The sequence below is a fragment of the Callospermophilus lateralis genome, unplaced genomic scaffold (assembly GCF_048772815.1).
Source record: "Callospermophilus lateralis isolate mCalLat2 unplaced genomic scaffold, mCalLat2.hap1 Scaffold_127, whole genome shotgun sequence".
NCBI lineage: Eukaryota > Metazoa > Chordata > Mammalia > Rodentia > Sciuridae > Callospermophilus > Callospermophilus lateralis.
Genome location: NW_027512450.1, coordinates 3,407,343 through 3,420,695, shown reverse-complemented (window position 1 = coordinate 3,420,695; position 13,353 = coordinate 3,407,343).

Below are 13,353 nucleotides of genomic sequence, written 5' to 3'. Positions count from 1 at the left end.
TTATATTTCTGTATTTGACAAAAGAAAAAAAAAACTTAGTATATGACTATCACTTTTCATTCCAAATTGCTCAAAAGCTCAAAATACTTCTCAAATATGGCTGCACATATTTGAAAACAATATGGTAAGCAAATGATAGTGGCCATATTCCAAAAAATTTTATTTATAAAATCAGTTGGTGGGCTACATTTGGCTCCAGGCAATAGTTTCCTGATTTGTATATTTGAGGTGATCATGTTTGTATCTTTTTGAGTTTGGGGAAAAGAACTTCAATTCTTAAATACTGTTGACCATAATTCCTTATAATCCAAATTTCAAACCAAAGCTAAAGGTTTTATTAATTCTCAAGGCTCAGCAGAATATTTAAGTCAGTGGAATGGGTAAATCAATGTGGAGGAAGATAAAAGTGGACATTTGAAAACATTATTTTAGAAGTTCTTTTTGATTGACCATCTTACAAATCTTAGATCTAATTATCTATAGAAATAAGCTAGTATGGTATACAACTTTCTTCTGATGGGCATTACATGTCAGAATCTCTTTGGTCAGTTCTTATTTTCTTGCATCTTGGGAATTTTAAAGAGACGTTCTTGATGACCTTACATGCTTTGTGAGGCATCTGGTACACTGTGCATAGAACTCCTTCCCCTCCCATAGCCGGACAGTCCTTGTGGTACCTGTGGCTGGGTTTCTGGATTTTTGACAGCTGCTCATCCATGTTAGGCGCTAGGTTGGAAGAGAACCTTCCCATCTAACTAAGTGTGTTGGTAGTTGGGGGACTGAGAACTGGTGCAACCGAAGAGCTTGCCCTTTACTGGGGAGTCATTAAGCCCTTAATAGTCAGAGAGGGTCAAGACTTTAATTACCTTTTTTCCTCTGAAACATTTCTCTACGATAATCTTTGACTGTTAGTTGTGCCAGCCCAAGTTATTTTAATCTATATAGCTCTTTATTTGTATCTTTCTTATTATCTTAGGTTAATTTATTCTATCATTTGCAGTAGCTTAAAGGTAGAAAATAAGGGTTCCCCCCCTTATTTCTATTCTCATTTCTTTTTTTAATTAATTTTTATTGTAGGTTGTTCAAAACATTACATAGTTCTTGATATATCATATTTCACACTTTGATTCAAGTGGGATATGCGCTCCCATTTTTACCCCATATACAGATTGCAGAATCACATCAGTTGCACAACAATTGATTTACATATTGCCAATCTGGTGTCTGTTGTATTCTGCTGCCTTTCCTATCCTCTACTATCCCCCCTCCCCCCTCCCCTTCCCTCTTCTCTCTCTACCCCCTCTACTGTAATTCATTTCTCCCCCTTATATTTTTCCTCCTTTCCCCTCACTTCCTCTTGTATGTAATTTTGTATACCCCTGAGGGTCTCCTTCCATTTACATGCAATTTCCCTTCTCTCTCCCTTTCCCTCCCACCTCTCATCCCTGTTTAATGTTAATCTTCTTCTCATGCTCTTTGTCCCTACTCTGTTCTTAGCTACTCTCCTTATATCAAAGAAGACATTTGGCATTTGTTTTTAAGGGATGGGCTGGCTTCACTTAGCATAATCTGCTCTAATGCCATCCATTTCCCTCCAAATTCTATGATTTTGTCATTTCTTAATGCAGAGTAATACTCCATTGTGTATAAATGCCACATTTTTTTTTATCCATTCGTCTATTGAGGGGCATCTAGGTTGGTTCCACAGTCTTGCTATTGTGAATTGTGCTGCTATGAACATGGATGTAGCAGTGTCCCTATAGTGTGCTCTTTTTAGGTCTTTAGGGAATAGACCGAGTAGGGGAATAGCTGGATCAAATGGTGGTTCCATTCCGAGCTTTCCAAGAAATCTCCATACTGCTTTCCAAATTGGCCGCACCAATTTGCAGTCCCACCAGCAATGTACAAGAGTACCCTTTTCCCCACATCCTCAGCAGCACTTGTTGCTGTTTGACTTCCTAATGGCTGCCAATCTTACTGGAGTGAGATTGTATCTTAGGGTGGTTTTGATTTGCATTTCTCTGACTGCTAGAGATGGTGAGCATTTTTTCATATACTTGTTGATTGATTGTATGTCCTCCTCTGAGAAATTTCTGTTCAGGTCCTTGGCCCATTTGTTGATTGGGTTATTCGTTATCTCATTGTCTAATTTTTTTAGTTCTTTGTATATTCTGGATATTAGGGCTCTGTCTGAAGTGTGAGGAGTAAAGATTTGTTCCCAGGACCTAGGCTCCCTATTTAACTCTCTTATTGTTTCTTTTGCTGAGAAAAAACTTTTTAGTTTGAGTAAGTCCCATTTGTTGATTCTAGTTATTAACTGTTGTGCTATGGGTGTCCTATTGAGGAATTTGGAGCCCGACCCCACAGTATGTAGATCATAGCCAACTTTTTCTTCTATCAGACGCCATGTCTCTGATTTGATATCAAGTTCCTTGATCCACTTTGAGTTAACTTTTGTGCATGGCAAGAGAAAGGGATTCAGTTTCATTTTGTTGCAAATGGATTTCCAGTTTTCCGAACACCATTTGTTGAAGATGCTATCCTTCTTCCATTGCATGCTTTTAGCCCCTTTATCGAATATAAGATAGTTGTAGTTTTGTGGATTGGTTTCTGTGTCCTCTATTCTGTACCATTGGTCCACCCGCCTGTTTTGGTACCAGTACCATGCTGTTTTTGTTACTATTGCTCTGTAGTATAGTTTGAAGTCTGGTATAGCTATACCGCCTGATTCACATTTCCTGCTTAGCATTGTTTTTGCTATTCTGGGTCTTTTATTTTTCCATATGAATTTCATGATTGCTTTCTCTATTTCTACAAGAAATGCCGTTGGGATTTTGATTGGCATTGCATTAAACCTATAGAGAACTTTTGGTAATATCGCCATTTTGATGATGTTACTTCTACCTATCCATGAACAGGGTATATTTTTCCATCTTCTAAGATCTTCTTCTATTTCTCTCTTTAGGGTTCTGTAGTTTTCATTGTATAAGTCTTTCACCTCTTTTGTTAGGTTGATTCCCAAGTATTTTATTTTTTTTGAGGATATTGTGAATGGGGTGGTTGTCCTCATTTCCACTTCAGAGGATTTGTCGCTGATATACAGGAATGCCTTTGATTTATGTGTGTTGATTTTATAGCCTGCCACTTTGCTGAATTCATTTATTAGCTCTAATAGTTTCTTTGTAGACCCTTTTGGGTCTGCTAGGTATAGAATCATGTCATCTGCAAATAGTGATAATTTGAGTTCTTCTTTTCCTATTTTTATGCCTTTAATTTCTTTCGTCTGTCTAATTGCTCTGGCCAGTGATTCGAGAACTATGTTGAACAGAAGTGGTGAGAGAGGGCATCCGTGTCTTGTTCCAGACTTTAGAGGGAATGCCTTCAGTTTTTCTCCATTCAGAATGATGCTAGCCTGAGGCTCGGCATAGATTGCTTTTACAATATTGAGGTATGTTCCTGTTATCCCTATTTTTTCTAGAGTTTTGAACGTAAAGGGATGCTGTACTTTGTCGAATGCTTTTTCCGCATCTATCGAGATGATCATATGGTTCTTATTTTTAAGCCTATTGATGTGGTGAATAACATTTATTGATTTCCGTATATTGAACCAGCCTTGCATCCCAGGGATAAATCCTACCTGATCATGGTGCACAATTTTTTTGATATGTTTTTGTATCCGGTTCGCCAGAAGTTTATTGAGGATTTTTGCATCTAGGTTCCTTAGAGATAATGGTCTGTAGTTTTCTTTCTTTGAAGTGTCTTTGTCTGGTTTAGGAATCAGGGTGATGTTGGCCTCATAGAATGAATTTGGAAGTTCTCCCTCTTTTTCTATTTCCTGAAATAGCTTGAAAAGTATTGGTATTAGTTCCTCTTTAAAGGTTTTGTAAAACTCTGCTGTATACCCATCCGGTCCTGGGCTTTTCTTAGTTGGTAGTCTTTTGATGGTATCTTCTATTTCCTCAATTGATATTGGTCTGTTTAGGTTGTCAATATCCTCCTGACTCAATCTGGGCAAATCATATGACTTAAGAAATTTATCGATGCCTTCACTATCTTCTATTTTATTGGAGTATAAGGATTCAAAATAGTTTCTGATAATCTTCTGTATTTCTGAAGTGTCTGTTGTGATATTGCCTTTTTCATCCCGTATGCTGGTAATTTGAGTTCTCTCTCTTCTTCTCTTCGTTAGCGTGGCTAAGGGTCTGTCGATTTTATTTATTTTTTCAAAGAACCAACTTTTAGCTTTGTCAATTTTTTCAATTGTTTCTTTCGTTTCGATTTCATTAATTTCAGCTCTGATTTTAATTATTTCTTGTCTTCTACTTCTTTTGCTGTTGTTTTGCTCTTCTTTTTCTAGGATTTTGAGTTGAAGTATTAGATCATTTATTTGTTGGTTTTTTCTTTTTCTAAGGAATGAACTCCAAGCAATAAATTTTCCCCTTAGAACTGCTTTCAATGTGTCCCATAGATTCCGATATGTTGTGTCTGTGTTTTCATTTATCTCTAAGAATTTTTTAATTTCCTCCTTGATGTCTTCTATAACCCATTGATCATTCAGTAACCTATTGTTCATTCTCCAAGTGATGCATGATTTTTCCTTACTTCTTTTATCGTTAATTTTCAATTTCATTCCATTATGGTCAGATAAGATGCATGGTATTATCTCTACTCCTTTATATTGTCTAAGAGTTGCCCTGTGACATAATATATGATCTATTTTTGAGAAGGATCCATGTGCTGCTGAGAAAAAAGTGTAACTGCTTGATGTTGGGTGGTATATTCTATATATGTCAATTAAGTCTAGGTTATTAATTGTGTTATTGAGCTCTATAGTTTCCTTATTCAACTTTTGTTTGGAAGATCTGTCCAGTGGTGAGAGAGGTGTGTTGAAGTCTCCCATGATTATTGTATGGTGGTCTATTAGACTCTTGAACTTGAGAAGAGTTTGTTTGATGAACATAGCTGCACCATTGTTTGGGGCATATATATTTATAATTGTTATGTCTTGTTGGTGTATGGTTCCCTTAAGAAGTATGTAGTGTCCCTCTTCATCCCTTTTGATTAACTTTGGCTTGAAATCTATTTTATTTGATATGAGTATGGACACTCCTGCTTGTTTCCGAAGTCCATATGAGTGATATGATTTTTCCCAACCTTTCACCTTCAGTCTATGTATGTCTTTTCCTATCAAATGCGTCTCCTGAAGGCAGCATATTGTTGGGTCTTGTTTTGTGATCCATTCTACTAGCCTGTGTCTCTTAATTGGTGAGTTTAAGCCATTAACATTTAGGGTAATTATTGAGATATGGGTTGTTCTTCCAGCCATATTTGTTTATTTATGTTACAAAACATGGTTTGTTTTCCTTTTGTTTTCCTCTTTGATTATTCCCCCCCCCCCTTTACTGTACTACCTCCCGCTGTTGGTTTTCATTGATATTTTCCATTTCCTCTTCCTGTAATATTTTGCCAAGGATGTTTTGAAGAGATGGTTTTCTAGCGGCAAATTCTTTTAACTTTTGTTTATCATGGAAGGTTTTAATTTCATCTTCCATCCTGAAGCTTAATTTCGCGGGATACACAATTCTTGGTTGGAACCCCTTTTCTTTCAGTGTTTGAAATATGTTATTCCAGGATCTTCTAGCTTTGAGAGTCTGTGTTGAAAGATCAGCTGTTATCCTGATTGGTTTACCCCTAAATGTAATCTGCTTCCTTTCTCTTGTAGCTTTTAAAATTCTCTCCTTATTCTGTATGTTGGGCATCTTCATTATAATGTGTCTAGGTGTGGATCTCTTATGATTTTGCACATTTGGCGTCCTGTAGGCTTCTAGGATTTGGGATTCTGTCTCATTCTTCAAGTCTGGGAAGTTTTCTCGTATTATTTCGTTGAATAGATTGCTCATTCCTTTTGTTTGGACCTCAGTGCCTTCCTGTATCCCAATGACTCTTAAGTTTGGTCTCTTTATGTTATCCCATATTTCTTGAATGTTCTGCTCATGGTTTCTTAACAGCTTTGCTGAGCTGTCTATGTTCTTCTCCAGTTGAAATACTTTGTCTTCATTGTCTGATGTTCTATCTTCTAAGTGTTCTACTCTGCTGGTAGTATTCTCAATTGAGTTTTTAAGTTGGTTTATTGTTTCCTGCATTTCCAGGATTTCTGTTTGTTTGTTTTTAATAACCTCTATCTCCCTGTATAATTGATCTTTTGCTTCTTGGATTTGTTTATGTAATTGATTGTCAAAGTGGTCGAAGTGGTCTTTCATTGACTGATTTTGCTGTCTAATGTCTTCCTTGAGACTCCAGATCATCTGAAGCACGTATATCCTGAATTCTTTATCTGACATTCCATCTGCTGCAGAAATTACCTCTTCTAAAGTTGAGTTGACCTGCATTGCTTGTAGTCCTTTCTTTCCTTGTCTTTTCATATTGATCGCGTTTCTTTCTGCTTGGTGAAACTGTTGTGTTATTGATTTTTCCCCCTATATATTTGTATTGCTCTTGTATAGCTGCAAAGTCTCCCTCGCAGGCTTTGGCGGTGGTTCTGCCCCTCCTCCAATTGAGGCAATGTGCCTACCACGCTGGGAGGCCGCTGTGCCTGTACTTTCGATGGGCCTGTTCTTTCGGTGGTCACAGGTCCGCCTACCTTGCAGGTGTGAGCAGCGGCTTTGCCCCTCCGCTGGCCACTAGGCCTGTTCTGTCTGTTGGTTGCAGGTCTGTCTACCTAAAAGGCGCTGGTGGCGGCTCTGCCCCTCCCCCAACCGGGGCGATGTATCTGGCGGGCCACTGGGCCTGTTTTGTCAGTGGTCATGGTTCCGCCTACCTTGCACAATCGTGGAGCAGCTGTGTCCCTCCGAGAGTTCCTGGGCCTAACCTGCCGGTGGGAGGCAAGTGCGCCTACCTTGCAGGCCCGGGGGAAGCTCTGCCGCTCAGCGGGTTGCTGGGCCTGATATGCTGGTGAGACGCAGGTTTGCCTACCTTGCAGGCGCCTGGCGGCTCTGCCCCTCCCCCAACCGGGGCGGGGCGATGTGTCTGGCCGTCCTCTGAGCCTGTTCTGTTGGTGGTCAGGTTACTGCCTACCTAGCAGGCTTGTGGGGCAGCTGTGCCCCTCCGCAATTTGTTGGGCCTGACCTGCTGGTGTGTGGCAAGTGCGCCTTCCTTGCAGGCCCGGGGGTGTCTCTGCCTCTCCGCGGTTGCTGGGCCTGATCTGTTGATGAGTCGCAGGTCTGTGTAACTTGCAGGCGCCCGTCGGCTCTGCCCCTCCCCCAACTGGGACGGGGCGATGTGTCTGGCCGGCCTCTGGGCCTGTTCTGTCGGTAGTCAGGGTTCTGCCTACCTAGCAGGCTCGTGGGGCAGCTGTGCCCCTCCGCAGTTTGTTGGGCCTGACCTGCCGGTGGGTGGCAAGTGCCCCTACCTTGCAGGCCCGGGGGTGGCTCTGCCGCTCCGCGGTTGCTGGGTCTGATCAGCTGGTGATTCGCAGGTCTGCGTAACTTGCAGGCGCCCGGCGGCTCTGCCCCTCCCCCCACCTGAGCGATGTGTCTGGCAGTCCACTGGGCCTGTTTTGTCGGTGGTCACAGTTCTGCCTACCTTGCACACGCGTGGAGCAGCTGTTTCATTAGTGCCTGGGCACACTCTCCTTGTTTGCCTCCCTCAGGCCCTTAGTTTGTAGAGCTTGGGGCTGAGCACCCCCAGCAAACTTGCTTACCTTCTGGTAGCCACGCCCCCGTATCTGATGCAAGAGACCTCAGTTGTCAGCACTGGTGGGAGCGGTAGCCGTGAGTCCCACGCCAAGGCGAGTCCGTGCAAGAGACCTAAGTTGTCAGCACTGGTGGGAATGGTAGCTGGGAGTCCCGCGCCGCGCGGTTCCCGCCGGCTCCTGTGCCAGCACCGCCGCGGCTCCCACCGGCTCCCGCGCCGCTGCTGCGGCTCCCGCGCCGCTGCTGCGGCTCCCGCCGGTTCCGGCCGGCTCCCGTGCCGCCCTCGGTCTGGCTATTGCGCTCACAGGAGAGCTGGGAGGGGCCCTTAAGTTTTCCCCGCTGATCTGTAATTATTATTTTGCCTCCTAAAATACTTATCATTTCTCATTTTGTTTATCACATTTACTTTCTTCTAGTAATTTTGAATCATATCATATATTGTTGTATATATAGAATAGAACACAAGAACTAGTTAGTCCTACCAGTGTTTGTGCCCATTTCAAAATTTGCCTACAACTAAAGATTCCAAATGTTTGGCACGTTTTTTTAAATATTCATATAATGTCAAATTATTTAAACATACTGAAAATGATGCCTGTAATCCCAGAAGCTTGGGAGGCTCAGGCAGGAGGATCATAATTCAAATCCAGCCTCAGCCACTCAGAAATGTCCTAAGAAAATTAGGAAGATTCTGTCTCAATATAAAAAAGATAAAAGGGCTAGGGATGTGGCTCAGTGATGAAGTGCCCTTGGGTTTCATTACAGGTGCAAAGAAAATAAATAAATACAATAAATAAAATAATTAAACTGCTTATCCACAGAAAAACATGGAAGAATCAAAATACTCTTTTAAACAAAAATGTAGACATCAAAGTGTATATCATGAGAGACTGGGATTTTGCCTCAGAGGTAGAGTGAGCAACTAGCACATGTGAGGCACTGGGTTAAAACCTCAGTGTCACATATAAATTAAATAAAGATATTGTGTCCACCTACATCTAGAAAATAAACATTTAGAAAATAAATACTTTTAAAAGTGTATATCATGATTTTTTTCAGTTAAAATATTTCATTAGTGATTAAATTAATACTTTGATCAAAATCAAAATGCATATGGTCAATGCAGTTGAAAATTGTACTAGGTTTTTTTTTCATTAGTGAATATGACTCTCATGGTGAGGGTGTTGAATCCTGCAGAAGAGGAACAGTTACTGGTTTGGTTTGGTCTCAAATAAATTATGCGATGATCTCCTGGTTTATGTTGTAGCTAGTGGATCCATGGTTACTTTGAAGAATCCTGTGGTGAATAGATGCCTTAGAGGACCTAAAATTCTCTGTGGAGAGTGAATTTAGGTTACAATATTACAAGCTTAGTGAGTTTAAACTGAATTTATTTTCTCCCAATAATCTGAGGCAACAACTCAGTTGTTACAACCTCCATAGAAGATGTTGGTAGGCCTACCTAATATCAATTTATTGGTATTTTTTTCTCACTCAGCATAGCTCCATCAGTTGACTTGTAGGTATGATGTGAAAAGCAGCATGAAGAAAAGTAAAACCTTCTTCATAGATTAAAAGAAAAAAAAGGGACTCATGGACAAGCTGAATCCTGCTTAAAATAGTATGAAGGAACTGTCATTCGTAGAAAATGGCAGGATACAGAAAGTTCTTTTCATTATCTCCACCCTAATAAATGCTTAAAAAAAAGAAAAGATCACCCTGTCATTTCTAATGGAAGAAAATCCTTCTCTGGTACAAAGACTAAGTGAGTAAATATCCAAAAATCGAAGATGTGATGATGGAAATGCAAACATACTGACATTCATTGGAGGTCAGGAGAGTCACATTACAAGGATTTTTTTTGATCCTTCAAAAAAAGACAAATGCTATGTACTAATGTTTATGTGTGCTCTTTCTCGTCCAGCAAGGGGTTTCACGGAAAATTGTAGAAGAGACTGTGTCTGTGAAGTCACTAATCAAGACCTCTGGACATCAAGCAGGAAACAGGTCCCATTTTATTGTGAAGTTACCATGTATATATACTCAGGCAGTAGCTTAGCAGATTACAGGCAGCCACCAATGCAATTTCTGCAGTGACCAATCAAGGAGTGAGCAATGGAGCAAGAGCAGGGAATTCAACACATAGCCTCATGCCCAGGGCTGTGCCTAAGGGGTAAGTATTTTGCTCTTCACACAACCTAGCATGGGGTAGTGTGTTGCCACTCAGGCACTCTTAATGTATGCCATGAAGGCAGTATTCCATGAACTTGACTCTAAGACATCATTGTGGCCTCGCCTCTCTAAGGTTTTTTGAGGTTCAAGGTTGTGCCATACTTCTGATCTCTTTCAGATGAGATCAATGTGGTCAGGTGATGCAGGGGTGCATCCACCTCATTACAGGAGTTTTGCTACCTTTACATGGGGACACAGCACCACGTCTGCTTATAAATAATTGATTCTCGAAGTCTCCTTGGACTTGCATTCTTTAACAGAGATCATTAAGTTATCACTTTCTGGCAGTAAAATCTCATCTATCAGCAATAAGATAAATATGGTGTACTAAAGATTAAACACTTTCATTCAAAATTAAATTTAATCAAACAATGTTAAAGATAGCATTTTGTAATTATTAGTTTTATTAGATGTATTATTTGGTAATTTATGGTATATATTCCCCCCTTGTGACAGAACAGCTAGTTCAATGACCTTATGGGCATTCTTTGCCTCAAGAGATTCCAAGTTGGGTGCAGCTGTGACTTGAGAGCATGTCAGCAGGAGGAAATCTCCTGTCTGTTCTTGAAGTCTGTGAAGGGTCTTTGCCACAGCTTCAGTAGAATTTTATGTTATAATCGAGCAAAAAAGTGCTCACATTCTGTACTCTTCCCAAGTAGGTTGTTCTTTACTTCCTCAAAAAATATTTCTGAAAATATTCTTTTAAGAAACTGTTTATCATTGAGGGGTTTATTGGCAGAAGCCATATGGAGATGTGATAATTTTAAAAAATTCAATGTCTTTTTTAGAGAAAAATCCCCACATAAATGTAGAGGGCTTTATGTTATTGTTATTGTTGTTGGTGGTGGTGGTTTGTGTCTTATTTCAGCAGCATCCCCAGCTTATAACTAAGTGGGCTTGAGTCATGTTCTACTAGGACCTTTTATGAAAACACCCCAATGTCCTAGATGTTGGAGTCTGCTGGAGCAGTGGTTTTCTAAGTGTGGTACCAATGCCAGCAGCTTCATACTCATAGGATGGCTTTGAATTCCCATGCACAAGAATTATCTGGAGTGGCGCGGGTAGTGGTTTCCTGATTGGCTAGTTTCCTCATTAGCCTAGAAGGTAAGAGGGATTTCGACAAAGGACACCATAAGAGTCACTGGCCTTTACCAGAATGGGAGGGGGCCTTCCAGGGAGGTGCTTGAAATCCTGTGATTGGAAGAGGCCAGGTAAAACCTGGTGGATGCTCTAAAACAGAATTCATTAATGTAGCACCTGATAGCTGTATCCACACCACTCTATTTTATTTATTTATTCTTTTTTAACAAAAAATTTATATTGGAACACAGTTAGCAAGGTATTTGTTGAAAGGTACTAGATTTGAACTCTCAATAGGTCATATTATCCATAATATTTGCTCCTGGTGATTTATAGAACATCATCATTCAATAACTTTCGCGATTATGGAAATGTTCCATGTCTATCCTGCCTAATTCAGTAGCTTCAAGCACATGATATTTTGGCATATAGATCCTGTGACAAAAAAGCTGAGTTTGTCAATTTGATGGATTACATGGACAATGGCCACAAGATTGGGGAGCACCATTCTAGGACACCAAGGCAGAAAATGGAAGCATTTCCTCTAAAACCTGGAAAAAGACAGGGATGCCCGTTTCCACCACTTCTATTTAACATAATTCTTGAAACACTGGCCAGACCAATTAGACAAATAAAATTAATTAAAGGCATATGGATAAGTAAGGAAGAACTCAAATTAGCACTATTTGCTGACAATTAATTAAAGGCATATGGATAAGTAAGGAAGAACTCAAATTAGCACTATTTGCTGACCAAAACAACAATAACCCAATCAATATATGAGCCAAATAACTGAACAGACAATTCTCAAAAGATGATATGCAATCAATTGACACACATATAAAAAATTGCTCAACATGTCTAGCAATTTGATAAATGCAAATCAAAACTACTCTGATTTCATCTTACTCCAGTCATTTAAGAAAAAAAACAACAATAATTGTTGGTGAGGGTGTGGTAAAAGGCACACTCATACAATGCTGGTGGGACTTCAAATTGGTGCAGCCAATCTGGAAAGCAGTGTGGAGATTCCTTGAAAAAACTGGAATGGAACCATTTGACAGAGCAATCCCACTCCTTGTTCTTACACAAAAGACTTAAAAACAGCATACTACAGGGACACTGTCACATCAATACTTATAGCAGCACATTTCACAATAGCTAAACTGTGTAGCCATAATAGATGCCCTTCAGTAGATAAATGGAAAAAGATGTAGTATATGTACACAATGGAATATTACTCGCCATTAAAGGGAAAAAAAATTATGGCTTTTGCAGAAAAAGTTGATGGAGCTGAAGAATATAATGCTAAGTAAAATTTACAAATCACCCTAAAACAAACACCAAATGATTTCTCAGTAAGGATGCTAATTCATAGCATTATGTGTTAGGGAACAGAATGGAAAGATTACATTAACTTCAGATAAGGAAAAGGATAAAAGGGGAGAGAAGGGAAGGAAGGGGGCACGGAGGTAAAAAGGACAGTGGAATGTAATTGTTATCAATACCCTAAGTACATGTATGAAGCCACACAAGATATAAATCTACTATGTGTAGAACCAGAGATATGAAAAATTGTGTTCAATACATGTAATAAATGAAGGAAGTTGAGTTGATATTCTACTTTTGCTAAAATTTAGAAGATGCAGAACATGAAGTGGATAATGATAGGTGCTTAGTCCATGTTGACTGGGTGACAGATGAGGTAATGGGTTTGTTTTGCTTTAGAGTTCAGCTTATTGCAATAAGAATGTATGCATGCTGAGAGGCTGGCACAGTATCATTCTGAGAATATGTGTTTTGCTAGTTTGGAAAAAAAGGGGAAAAAGAGGTTATATAGAGCATAAGGCAAGCATAAATACATGTAACATGAATTGTAATGCATTATGTTATCATATTTAAAAAATAATTTAAGAAATGAATACATAAAAAATAATAACATAAATATTAGGTCATTAAGTGGTGTTATAAATTAAGCAATCCCCAACATCTTATTCATACATAAAGGTATACTGAAAAATTTAATAATTCATTTTAAAAGAAAATTAAAACACTACCTTCAAAGATAATAACATTTGACAGAAGTAGATTTTGGTGGTTGACCTTTTGTTTTGCATTGATAATATGACTGACTTTGAACATTCAAGTGTTGTATAGTGATAGCACTGAGCCTTTACAGGTACTTTCTGTTTGTTAAGAAGTTATTGATAGTGAGTTGGGGATAGGTAGAAACTATGGTGTTTGCAGTGAACTGGCCTTGATGGATGGCACCCCTACTATCTCAGGGCAGACTGTAATTAAAGAATGATGGAAGATTCATAAAGGGAGGTGTGATTAGTGTAGGAAAATG